The 11092-nt window shown below is 41.8% G+C and overlaps 1 pseudogene; it reads left to right on the forward strand.

Annotated features, from left to right (window-relative positions):
* Positions 1-591: 591 nt before the first annotated feature.
* Positions 592-3186, forward strand: LOC132020251 (heterogeneous nuclear ribonucleoprotein A1-like 3; annotated as a pseudogene).
* The last annotated feature ends 7906 nt before the right edge of the window (positions 3187-11092 follow it).

An 11092-nucleotide genomic window follows, 5' to 3' on the forward strand; every position in this document is an offset into this window, starting at 1 on the left:
AAACGTAAATTCTGCACCTATCATGAGGCTTGAACTCACAACCCCAAGTTCAAGTCATATGTTCCACCAACTGAGCTAGCAGGTCCTCTTTTCTTTATTTTTGATGGGAAATTAGAAATCATCTTGACACTCAAAAAAACAGTTGCAGTTCACTTTGTAGGTAAATTTATTTACTACTTTAAGAATAATTTCTTTCGGGATGCCTTATAAATAAAGTCAGTTAGGGGCGCCTGTGTGACTCAGTGGGTTAAAGCCTCTGCCTTCGGCTCAGGTTATAATCCCGTGGTTCATGAGCCCAGCATTGGGCTCTCCGCTGGGCAGGGAGCCTGCTTCTTCCTCTCTCTCTGCCTGCCTGTGATCTCTGTCTGACAAATACATAAATAAAATCTTAAAAAAAAAAAAAAAAAAGAATAAAGTCAGTTAAAACTCTGCCTTCACTCAGGTCATGATCTCAAAGTCCTGGGTTGAGCCCTACATCAAGTTCCCTGCTGGGTGGGGAGCCTGCCTCCCCCTTCTCGTGCTTTCCCTCTCTCTTTCTCAAATAAACAAAAATCTTCATTAAAAAAATAGTTTCTTTCATGCTAGAAGAACATGGAATCCTATACTTTAGATTCACCCAATCATGGCAAACCTAAACACAGTTTTTATACTCCTGTTGAACTTAATTCTCAAATGGCTTTCTTCTACTACCAGCTAAACTTGAAGTATTTTGTCAATTGTCATCCTTCATTAAACCATGCATACCACTAACCTCTGAATTCTTCTCAGATTGCAACTTTATAGCCCATATATGTTATGAGGACCATATGAGTTGCTATTTACGAAAAAGAAGCATTAAGCCTTATTGTTAAGATCATGAATGGTCACAGATGTAAACATGGTTCATTGGGAGGGTTTTAATGCAACTAGAAAGATTAGCAATGAGATGATAATTCTGTAGGCAGGCAAATGTTTATAATAATTTAGCACAACCAGAAATTCACACACAGGGTGCCTGGGTGGCTCTGTTATGTGATCCCAGGCTCCTGGGATTGAGCATTGAGCTCCCTACTCAGCAAGGAGCCTGGTTCTCCATCTCCCTCTGCCTGCTGCTCCCCCTGCTTGTGCTCTCTCTCTTTGTCAATAAATAAATAAAATCTTAAAAAAAAGAAATTCACATATAACTTATTTTTTCTAACCATTATTTAGGTTTTTCAAATTTTCTATATGTATTGAGTATACACCTCTGTATTCTTGATTTAAACTTTAGAAAAAGGCATTCAAATTTAAATGTATGATAGAATTTGGTTTAACAGAATTTTTAAATGCTAATCAAAAGAATATTACATATTGACTTTCCCTATTCCTTTGAAAAAAATTCTCATTATTAATATACAATTACTTTATCCTGAGGGCATTATATAAACCCCATTGTAACAGTGTCCCCAAAAGGGCAGACCTAACTAAGGGAGCCTGAGTCCTATAGAGTTAGATGAGACCTGGAACCAAAGCCAGGGGGTAGTGACTTGAGAAATAGGCTCACAGGTACAAGACTAAGTACCAGGTTAGAAAGGTCAAGGGAAGGAGGGGTTATTATTATTAGACAAAAGGCCCAAACCAAATGTCCAAATCAGCTATTTCCTAGTATAAGAGTGGCCAGCTGCTGCCATGGTTTGGGTCTTTGTGGACAGAATTGGGGTAGGGTATCTTCCTTAAAACATCCAAGAGTGGGTACTTGCTAAAAAAACAACAACAAAAAAAGTGGGTACTTGCTGAGAGTTAAGTCCAAGTAAATGTTCCTGAAGAGCTCCAAGTAGCAAGTCGGGTAACCAGCATCAGTGCAGGTCCAGTGGGCAGGAAGCATAATCCAGGGCCAGTAAAGGAGCCAGGTTAGATCCTGGGCAATGACTGTACATGGGACTTGGCCTTTTTTTGGTTGTTGAGAAGGGCTAGTTAAAAGGTATAGCATGACAGTGAGAGAGTCAGAGACGAGAGGATGTTTTGCTCTAAGCTAGAACTTTTTTTTTTTAAGATTTTATTTATTTATTTGAGAGAGAGACAGGGAGAGAGAGCATGAGTGAGGAGAAGGGCAGAGAGAGAAGCAGACTCCCCATGGAGCTGGGAGCCTGATGCGGGACTCAATCTTGGGACTCCGGGATCATGACCTGAGCCGAAGACAGTCGTCCAACCAACTGAGCCACCCAGGCATCCCTAAGCTAGAACTTTTAAAAAATGTTCACTTCCTTTTCTTCCTCCCAATAAAAATTCCCAGGACTCAAAACAGAACATAAAGCTTTCTGCCCATGGACACCCCTGAGTAAGCATCATTGAATTCTCCCCTCCAACCAGGGCCATGTCTAAGTCAGAGTGTCCTATGTGGTCATGAGAGATCCAAACACCAAGCATTCCAGAGGCTTTGGAGTTGTCACATATGCCACTGTGGAGGAGGTGGATGAAGCCATGAATGCAAGGCCACCCAAGGCATATGGAAGATCTATGGAACCAAAGACGGCTGCCTCATGAGAAGATTCTCAAAGGGTGCCCACTTGGCTGTGAAAAAGATTTTTGTCAGTGGCATTAAAGAAAACACTGAAGAACATCATCTAAGAGATGATTTTGAACAATATAGGAAAACCGAAGTGACTGACATCATGACTGACTGAGGCAGTGGCGACAAGAGAGGCTTTGCTTTTATAACATTTGATGACCATGACTCTATACACAAGACTGTCATTCAGAAATACCACACTGTGAATGTCCACAACTGTGAAGTAAGGAGAGCACTATCTAAGCAAAAGGTGGAAAGTGCCTCATCCAGCCAAAGAAGTCGAAGTAGTTCTGGCAACTTTGGTGGTGGTCGTGCAGGCGGTTTTGGTGGGAATGACAATTTTGGTCATGGAGGACACTTCAGTGGTGAGGGGGCTTTGCTGGGAGTCGAGGTGGTGGTGGAAATGGTGGCAGTGGGGATGGCTATAATGGATTTGGTAATGTTAGACGCAACTCTGGAGGTGGTGGATGCTAGAATGATTTTGGCAGTTGCAATAATCGATCTTCAAAATCTGGATCCATGAGAGGAGGATATTTTGGAGGCTAAAGCTCCGGTCGCTAGGGTGGTGGAGGCCAACATGTGTCAGACCATGAAACCAAGGTGGCTACGGTGGTTCCAGCAGCAGCAGCAGTAGCAACAGCAGTGGCAGAAGGTTTTAACGACTGCCAGGAAACAAAGCTGAGCAGGAAAAGAGAGCCAGAGACGTGACAGGGAAGCTACAGGTTACAACAGGTTTATGATCTCAGCCAAACACAGTGGTGGCAGAGCCAAGCTGCCACAAAGAAGACATGTTTTAGACAATACTCACGCATGTGGACAAAAAACTTGAGGACTATTTGTGATTGATTATATAACAGGTTATTTTAGTTTCCATTCCGTGGAAGATGTAAAGCACTCCAAGAAATGGTTTTAATGTAATTTTTTGGTTTTGGGGTTTACTTTTTTGCTCCCCTGCTGCCAATTGCTAAATGTAATAGTCTGGTCATGGTGCTTAATAAATATATCTTTAAAAAGAACAAGAAGAAGGAGGAGGAGGAGGAGGAGGAAGAGGAGAAGAACATAAAATGTGGAATATGTCTTCCCTCACTTTGCCTAAAGGTCTATCGTGACTTCCTATCATTCTTACTCTGTGTTATTCAAAGACACAACATTCTTTTTTCTAAAATCAATCCAGTGAGTTGGTCTTAATTCATTGTTCATAATCTGATCCAGGGAATTTTTGCAGCCACTTTTATGAATGATAAATCTCGCTTCATCTGTAAGTATCTCCCTCACCTGTCCCAGCCTTGGCATTGAAGCTTACCCAGCACTGACCCAACTTCCTGGCAATAGGCAGCTGAATAGCTCATCTAATTTAAATGGCCTATCCCTCCAACAGCTGTTATTTCCAGAATTTCCTGGAAACTACTAGGAAAGTCCACTAGAGGTCACTTTACTGCCACATGCAATGAATGGGGACTCTCAGAGCTTCATTTCCCCTAAAAACGTTATGAAACTACAGTGTTGATGATGTTCAAAGTTCTAAGAAAATATGATAGCAACTTGGGAATTAATATGTCATAGTACAAAGTGCTCCCAGAATTTCAAACACATGAGGCTAAAAGTGCTTAATGGAAATGATGAAAACTTGAGAGATCAGTCCCTTGCTGCATTCTCCACTTCCTCCTTCACACGGGACCAGAACCCCTATGACTCCAGAAGGACACTAGAGCAGGCAGGGTTCCTAATTTGGAGACTTTACCTTCATGGGTATCAGGTCTGTGAAACTCTGAAAAGTGTGTGTTTTGAAGACAGAAAGATCTTCAAAAGAGGTTTAAGAGATGAGAGACTCAGAAACACGGGAAGGGCTGTTTTTTGGTTTTTGTCCCCCCCCCCCCCACTCTTTCCTGTCACCAAAGAGAAATTTGGACTCCAAAACCCTCTCCAACACTAAGATTTTTCTCAGCCAGCCAGAGACAGATCAAGGAATTGATGTTTCAGCCCCTGTTCTTTAGAAAGGGCCTGAATGACAGCAACTGAAAGGCTAGCAAAACCTCAGCATTCACCACCAAACTAAAAGGTACAGAATAAATGATAATTGTCGCTAAGGCAGAATTCAGCCTAAAAACAAAAGGAAGATAACATGAGAATGGCTCACCAGGACCTGAAACCCCAGGCACTAGGGACAAATGGGGATCATTGACATAGAAAAAGGGGTGGAAACCCCAGTGTGATGCAGATTTGTTTGAAGTGGAGTGACCAGCTCCTCGATAGGGGAGTCCCCACAGGCCAGCTCACCCCTCCCCCACAGCCCTGCGTGAGCTCATAATACCTAGCCTTCTGATGGCAGCTGCCTCTTTAGGAACTTAAACTGACCAAAATGGAAAGCTTTGGATGAGTAGAGCTGGAGTCTGCCATCGGTGTAAAGTCGGAGCATTCAGAAAGTTCTGAAGTGTGGACAGGTGAGCCTGAGAAAAAAGAGAATTTGGAGAACTGTGATTGGTTTCTGTCCTGTTAGGGTAGAAGATTTGGGATTTGATGTATATTTAAACCATCTCTGCGGAGTTTGGAGTTTGGAGTGTTTTGGAAAACAAAAGGCTTTCATTTTGACTATTATTCCTAATCATACCCATCAATTAACTTTGGCTTTATTGTTAAAATATCTAGCAAAAAGCCTGCCCATTTGAGGATGGTGCTAGGTATCCCTGTACCTACATTCACTCCCTAATCCTCTGGGGAAATGACTGTATTTTCTTGTCTCAGCACTGGGTTCCATCAGAACTGGCCAGTCTTATGGAAAGAACTGGGTTCTATACTATGTCTTAAAAGCAATCAAACTGGAAATCTTAGAGTGGAATCATCTCACAGTAGAGGCACAGCCAATTTTGGAGCAAGTTGCCATTCATACAGTCCTAAAAACATCAACAGGTTCTTTCTTTTTTTATTTTTTTTCTTCAACAGGTTCTTTTTAAATCCAAGGATCAAACAGGCACCCCTGTCTGCAAGCACACTGGGGGGTGGGGGGAGAGATAGAGCCAAATTTATACTTTCAAGCCAATAACATCCACTATACTACACAAGCAAGTAGAAATAAAACCAAAAGACTATAAGACTGACTCCAGCTCCAAAACAAGTTCTGTGACCTCAGGTCTCTTACCTTCTTGATACCACAAGATACTCCATTTGATCAGACAGCATATTGCAGTGAAAAGTCCAAGGATTCTTGTGAAAAGGCCGGGAATTAATCTCTTGGAGCCTCTGAGATCTAAATGCCAATGTAGTTTTCTATTTGGGTCATTTTGAAGTTATCTAACTTCAGTTTCCTTATCTGTAAAATGGAAATAATATCTACCTCATAAGGATTAGGCTGTGTGTGTGTGTGTGTGTGTGTGTGTGTGTGTGTGTGTGTAATTATCCCGGCCTCCTCTCAGATGACAGACTAAGACAGAATACAATGTACTATACAGAACGTACTTTGAAACAAAAGTATTGCATAAAGAACGGTAATTTCATAAATCCTTAATGAGATAGAGCACATTGAGGATTCACTTCTGTCAACCACACAATAAAAATAGACTAAACTTGTTTCCGATCTATGAAAATTGCTCTTTCAATCATTTGTAGGACAAATAAGAAGCTACCAGAAGCCTAGTTTCTACTCGACATCAGGAAAAGTTACCAACAGCAGTCCTAAAACAGAAGGGCTGCTTCTGGAAACTGTGAGTTCCTTGTGACTAGGATCACAAGACAGGGGAGGATGATGGGAGAGAAATGAAGAAGGGACCCAAGGATGTCCAGATCAACCACTGGCCTGGACTTTATCAGGTCTCTTCCAAACCTAAAAACTCTTTGCTAGAGAATTACAGAAGCATATTCTATATCAAAACTATCTTCATAGGGCACCTGGATAGTTCAGCAGGTAGAGCAGGTGACTCTTGAGCTCTGAGCAGTGTGTTCAAGCCCCACACTGGGTTTAGAGCTCACTTAGAAACCAAAACCAAAAGCCAACAAAACTAAATAAACCTAAACAACAACAACAACAACAAAAAACTACACTCTTGATCTACTTTCCAATAAGCATCTTTCCCACACTGGTTGCACTAACTGACGAAAAAATGGTCATCCACATTTCCTGCTTCTTTGCAATTGTTCCTAAAAACACTCAGTCAGGAGAGTTAGAAACCTAGCTCCAGGACACAGTACCTTGAAAAGCAAAAGCTGCAGGAGCCGCCTACCTCAGTAGGTGGAGCGTGCAACCCTTGATCTCTTGTTCAAGCCCCAGGTTAGGTGTAGAGATTACTAACAATAAGTAAACTTTTAAAAAAATAAATATATATATATTTTTTAAAGCAAAAGTTATGGGGCGCCTAGGTGACTCACAGTAGAGTGTCTTTAGATACTTTTAGAGTGTCTTTGGTTCAGGTCATGATCCCACATGAAACTCTCTGCTCAGCAGGGAATCTGCTTCTCCCTCTGCTCCTATCCCTATTTATGGTATCTCTTTCTCTCAAATAATTAAATAAAATCTTTTTTTTTTAACTCAACTCTTCCATTTTTTTAATAAGATTTTTATTTATTTATTTGACAGAGATCACAAGTAGGCAGAGAAGCAGGCAAAGAGAGAGGAAGGGAAGCAGGCTCCCCGATGAGAGGAGAGCACGACGACGTGGAGCTCAATCCCAAGAGCCTGAGATCATGCCCTGGGCCGAACGCAGAGGCTTTAACCCACTGAGCCACCCAGGGGCCCCAAATAAAATCTTTTTAAAAAAATAAAGAAGCCAGGGATCACAGGGCTATGTCCTTACTAGGTCGATAGTAAATTACTGGAGAAAAAAGATAATGAAGAAAAGAAAAATACAGTCGTCGTTGTTTTTTAAGATTTTATCAATTTATTTGACAGAGAGTGATCACAAATAGGCAGAGAGGCAGGCAGAGAGAGGGGTAAGCAGACTCCCTGCTGAGCACAGAACCCAATGTGGGACTCCATCCCAGGACCCTGAGATCATGACCTGAGCCGAAGGCAGAGGCTTTAACCCACTGAGCCACCCAGGCGCCCCCATTTGTCCTCATAGTAGATGTATGGCAAACAGGGACTTCTGGCTGCCTCAGTCAGAAGAGTATACAATTCTTGATCTCGAGGTTGTGAGTTCATACCCCATGTTCGGTGTAGAGTCTACTAAAAAAATTAATAAACTTCTAAAAATTTAAAAACAAATCAGTAAATATGTATACCAACATAACTTTAAACTGAATAGTCCAGAAATTGATTGTTCCCTACTCTATAATAAAGTACAGTGGCTATCAGAGTTGGAAATCATCAATTGGGGGTGCCTGGGTGGCTCAGTCATTAGGCATCTGCCCTCAGCTCAGGTCCTGAGATAGAATCCCATGTAGGGCTCCCTGCTGGGTAGGAGGCCGGCTTCTCCCACTCCCCCTGCTTGTATTCTCTCTCTGTGTCAAATAAAATCTTTACAAAAAGAAAGAAAGAAAGAAAGAAAGAAAACAAGAAAGCAAGCAAGCAAGAAAGAAATCATCAACTGCCACCCAATCTAGTACTTTTTTAAAAATATTTATTTATTTATTTAGATTGTATTTATTTATTTGAGAGAGAGAGTGCAAGTGAGAGAGCACTAGTAGGGGGAGCAACAGAGAGGGACATGGAGAAGCAGACTCCCTGCTCAGCAGGGACCCCCACACAGAGCTTGATCCTCCAGGACCCTGGGATCATAACCCAAGCTGAAGGCAGATGTTTAACTGACTGAGTCACCTAGGCTCCCCTAGTACTTTTTTCTTTTTTTAAGGTTTTGTTTTTAAGTAATCTCTATACCCAATGTAGGGCTCAAATTTACAATCCTGAGATAACTTACAATCCTGAAATTAAGAGTGGCATACTCTACTGACTAAGCCAGTCAGGCACCCCTCTAACCTAGTACTTCCAACTGTGTAGTTCATTCTTACTATAGCTATTGCTATCTGCAGCAATAAAATATGTCACCATAATAATATACTATTACCACATCAGCAAATACTTACCATTTATCATGTGCCTAAGTAATTGGCCATGCCTATTTTACATATATTAATTCATTCAATCCTTAAAACAACTCTGTGAGAATACCTACTATGCAGGGGAAGAAACAAGAATTTTCATCAAGGTCTGTTTTGATTGCAAAATCACTGAAATTTTATTATAATCCATACCCTGAAAATCTTACCTAGTCACACCTACTTTCAGAGTTTTGACACAATAGCATTTCATCGTACTCTAATATCATCTTTTAGATTCATGCTAGATTAGACTTTCAGAAAGACAAAGACTTAAAAAATACAGCTTCGGGCACCTGGGTGGCTCAGTGGGTTAAGCCGCTGCCTTTGGCTCAGGTCATGATCTCAGGGTCCGGGGATCGAGGTCCGCATCGGGCTCTCTGCTCAGCAGAGAGCCTGCTTCCCTCTTTCTCTCTCTGCCTGCCTCTCCGTCTACTTGTGATTTCTGTCTGTCAAATAAATAAATAAAATCTTTAAAAAAAAAATACAGCTTCATTTGGGAAGGTAGTCCTCTTTGAAAGAGCATAGCTTCTGGCAGAAGGAAACATCAAGTGGGAAGAAATAGAGAAGATGCCTGTCCAACCAGCCCAAATGGCTAAATCACACCCAGTACAAGCACAGCTTCACAAAAACAGGCTGGTAATAAAATACCTCCAATAAGCAAACCAGAGGAAGTCCAAGGCAGCCCAGTATGCCATCAAGTACTACTGCTCTTCAGCTGACAGAATGATAGAGGGGTCCTTCTTATTTTTTTTTTTTTAAAGATTTTATTTATTTATTTGAGAGAGAGACAGTGAGAGAGAACATGAGCAAGGAGAAGGTCAGAGGGAGAAGCAGACTCCCCATGGAGCTGGGAGCCCGATGTGGGACTCGATCCCGGGACTCCAGGATCATGACCTGAGCCGAAGGCAGTCGTCCAACCAACTGAGCCACCCAGGCGCCCCAGAGGGGTCCTTCTTAGATGACAGTTTTGCATATGAGAACTATCCTTACCATTTGGTAAAATCATCATTTGGTGAAACATTTTCTAGTCCAAACCTCATAATCTGGGATAGAACCGTATAACCTGTATATTTCCTTCTGAGGGCTAAAAAGAAAATAAAAGTTCAATTTTCCAAAATGTTCCAGGAAAAGATACCTTTTAATCTCTTTCCTTATCATAATGGCTCCTATACGTGACTTATAACCGTGAGTTCAAGCCCCAAATTAGGGATAGAGTTTACTTAAAAGTAAATAAATAGGGGCACCTGGGTGGCTCAGTTGTCAAGCCTCTGCCTTCAGTTCAGGTCATGATCCCAGGGTCCTGGGATCAAGCCCCGAATTGGGCTCCCTGCTCAGTGGGAAGCCTGCTTCTCCCTCTACCACTCCCCTAGCTTGTATTCCCTCACTGTCTCTCTCTTTCTGTCAAATAAATAAGTAGAATCTTCAAAAAGAAAGTAAATAAATAAATAAATAAATAAAATAAGATAATAAAAAGTGGGGAAAAGAGAAAGATTCTGCAAAAAAGCTTGAGAAGGAACAACCAATGAAGGAGGAAGAAAACTAGGAAAGTGTAGTATTCCTGGGACACAAAAGAAAGTAAATATTTCTAGAAAGAGAAAGTGACCAATTGCATTAATGCCCCTAATGATGAAAACTAAGAATTGACCTCTGCTTATCACAATTCAGAAGTTGGTATTCCTAGGTAGTTCTACAAGAGCTACTTCTATGGAATGATAGAGATGAAAGCCTAACTGGGTTAACTTTTACAGATTATGGGACTACAAAGTGCCTGGGTGGCTCAGTAAGTTAGGGGGCCAACTAGTTTTGGCTCAGGTCATGATGAGAGTCCTGGGATCAAACTCAGGTAGGGTACTGCCCTCAGCAAGGGAGTCTGGTTGTGGGTTCTCGCTCTCCCTCTGCCCCTCCTGCCACTTGGACATTCTCTTTCTCTCTAAAATAAATAAATCTTTTTAAAAAATTAATTAAGGGGTACCTGAGTGGTTTAGTCATTAAGTGGCTGCCTTTGGCTCAGGTCATGATCCCAGGGCCCTGGGATCAAGCGCTGCATTGGGCTCCCTGCTCACTGGGGAGCCTGCTTCTCCCTCTCCCCCTGCCTGCTGCTTCCCCTATTTGTGCTGTCTCTGTCAAATAAATAAATAAAATCTTTTAAAAAATTAATCAAAAATTTTTTAAAAAAATAAAATGGGAAGAGAAGGATTAAAGACAGCAAGTTTAGAACATTTTCTCCTTTTTTAAGATTTACTTATTTGAGAGAGAGAGAGCGCACAGCACATGGGAGAGAGAGAGAGAGAGAGAGAGGGAGAATCTCAAGCCGACTCCCCACCGAGTGAGGAGGTTGACACGGGGTTTGATCTCACAACCTGAGATCATGGCCTGAGTCGAAATCAAGAGTTGGACTCTTAAACCACTGAGTCACCCCAGTCATTCCCCCATGTGTACTTGCTTTAGCAAGTTCCTTCTCAGTCTTCAAGAGTCTTTGTTAATGTCCATTCCTTGTCAAGTCTTCCCCCTCACCATCTTCATCATTCTCCCACCCTA

Source organism: Mustela nigripes, chromosome 6 (genome assembly GCF_022355385.1).
Source record: "Mustela nigripes isolate SB6536 chromosome 6, MUSNIG.SB6536, whole genome shotgun sequence".
NCBI classification, from domain to species: Eukaryota; Metazoa; Chordata; class Mammalia; order Carnivora; family Mustelidae; genus Mustela; species Mustela nigripes.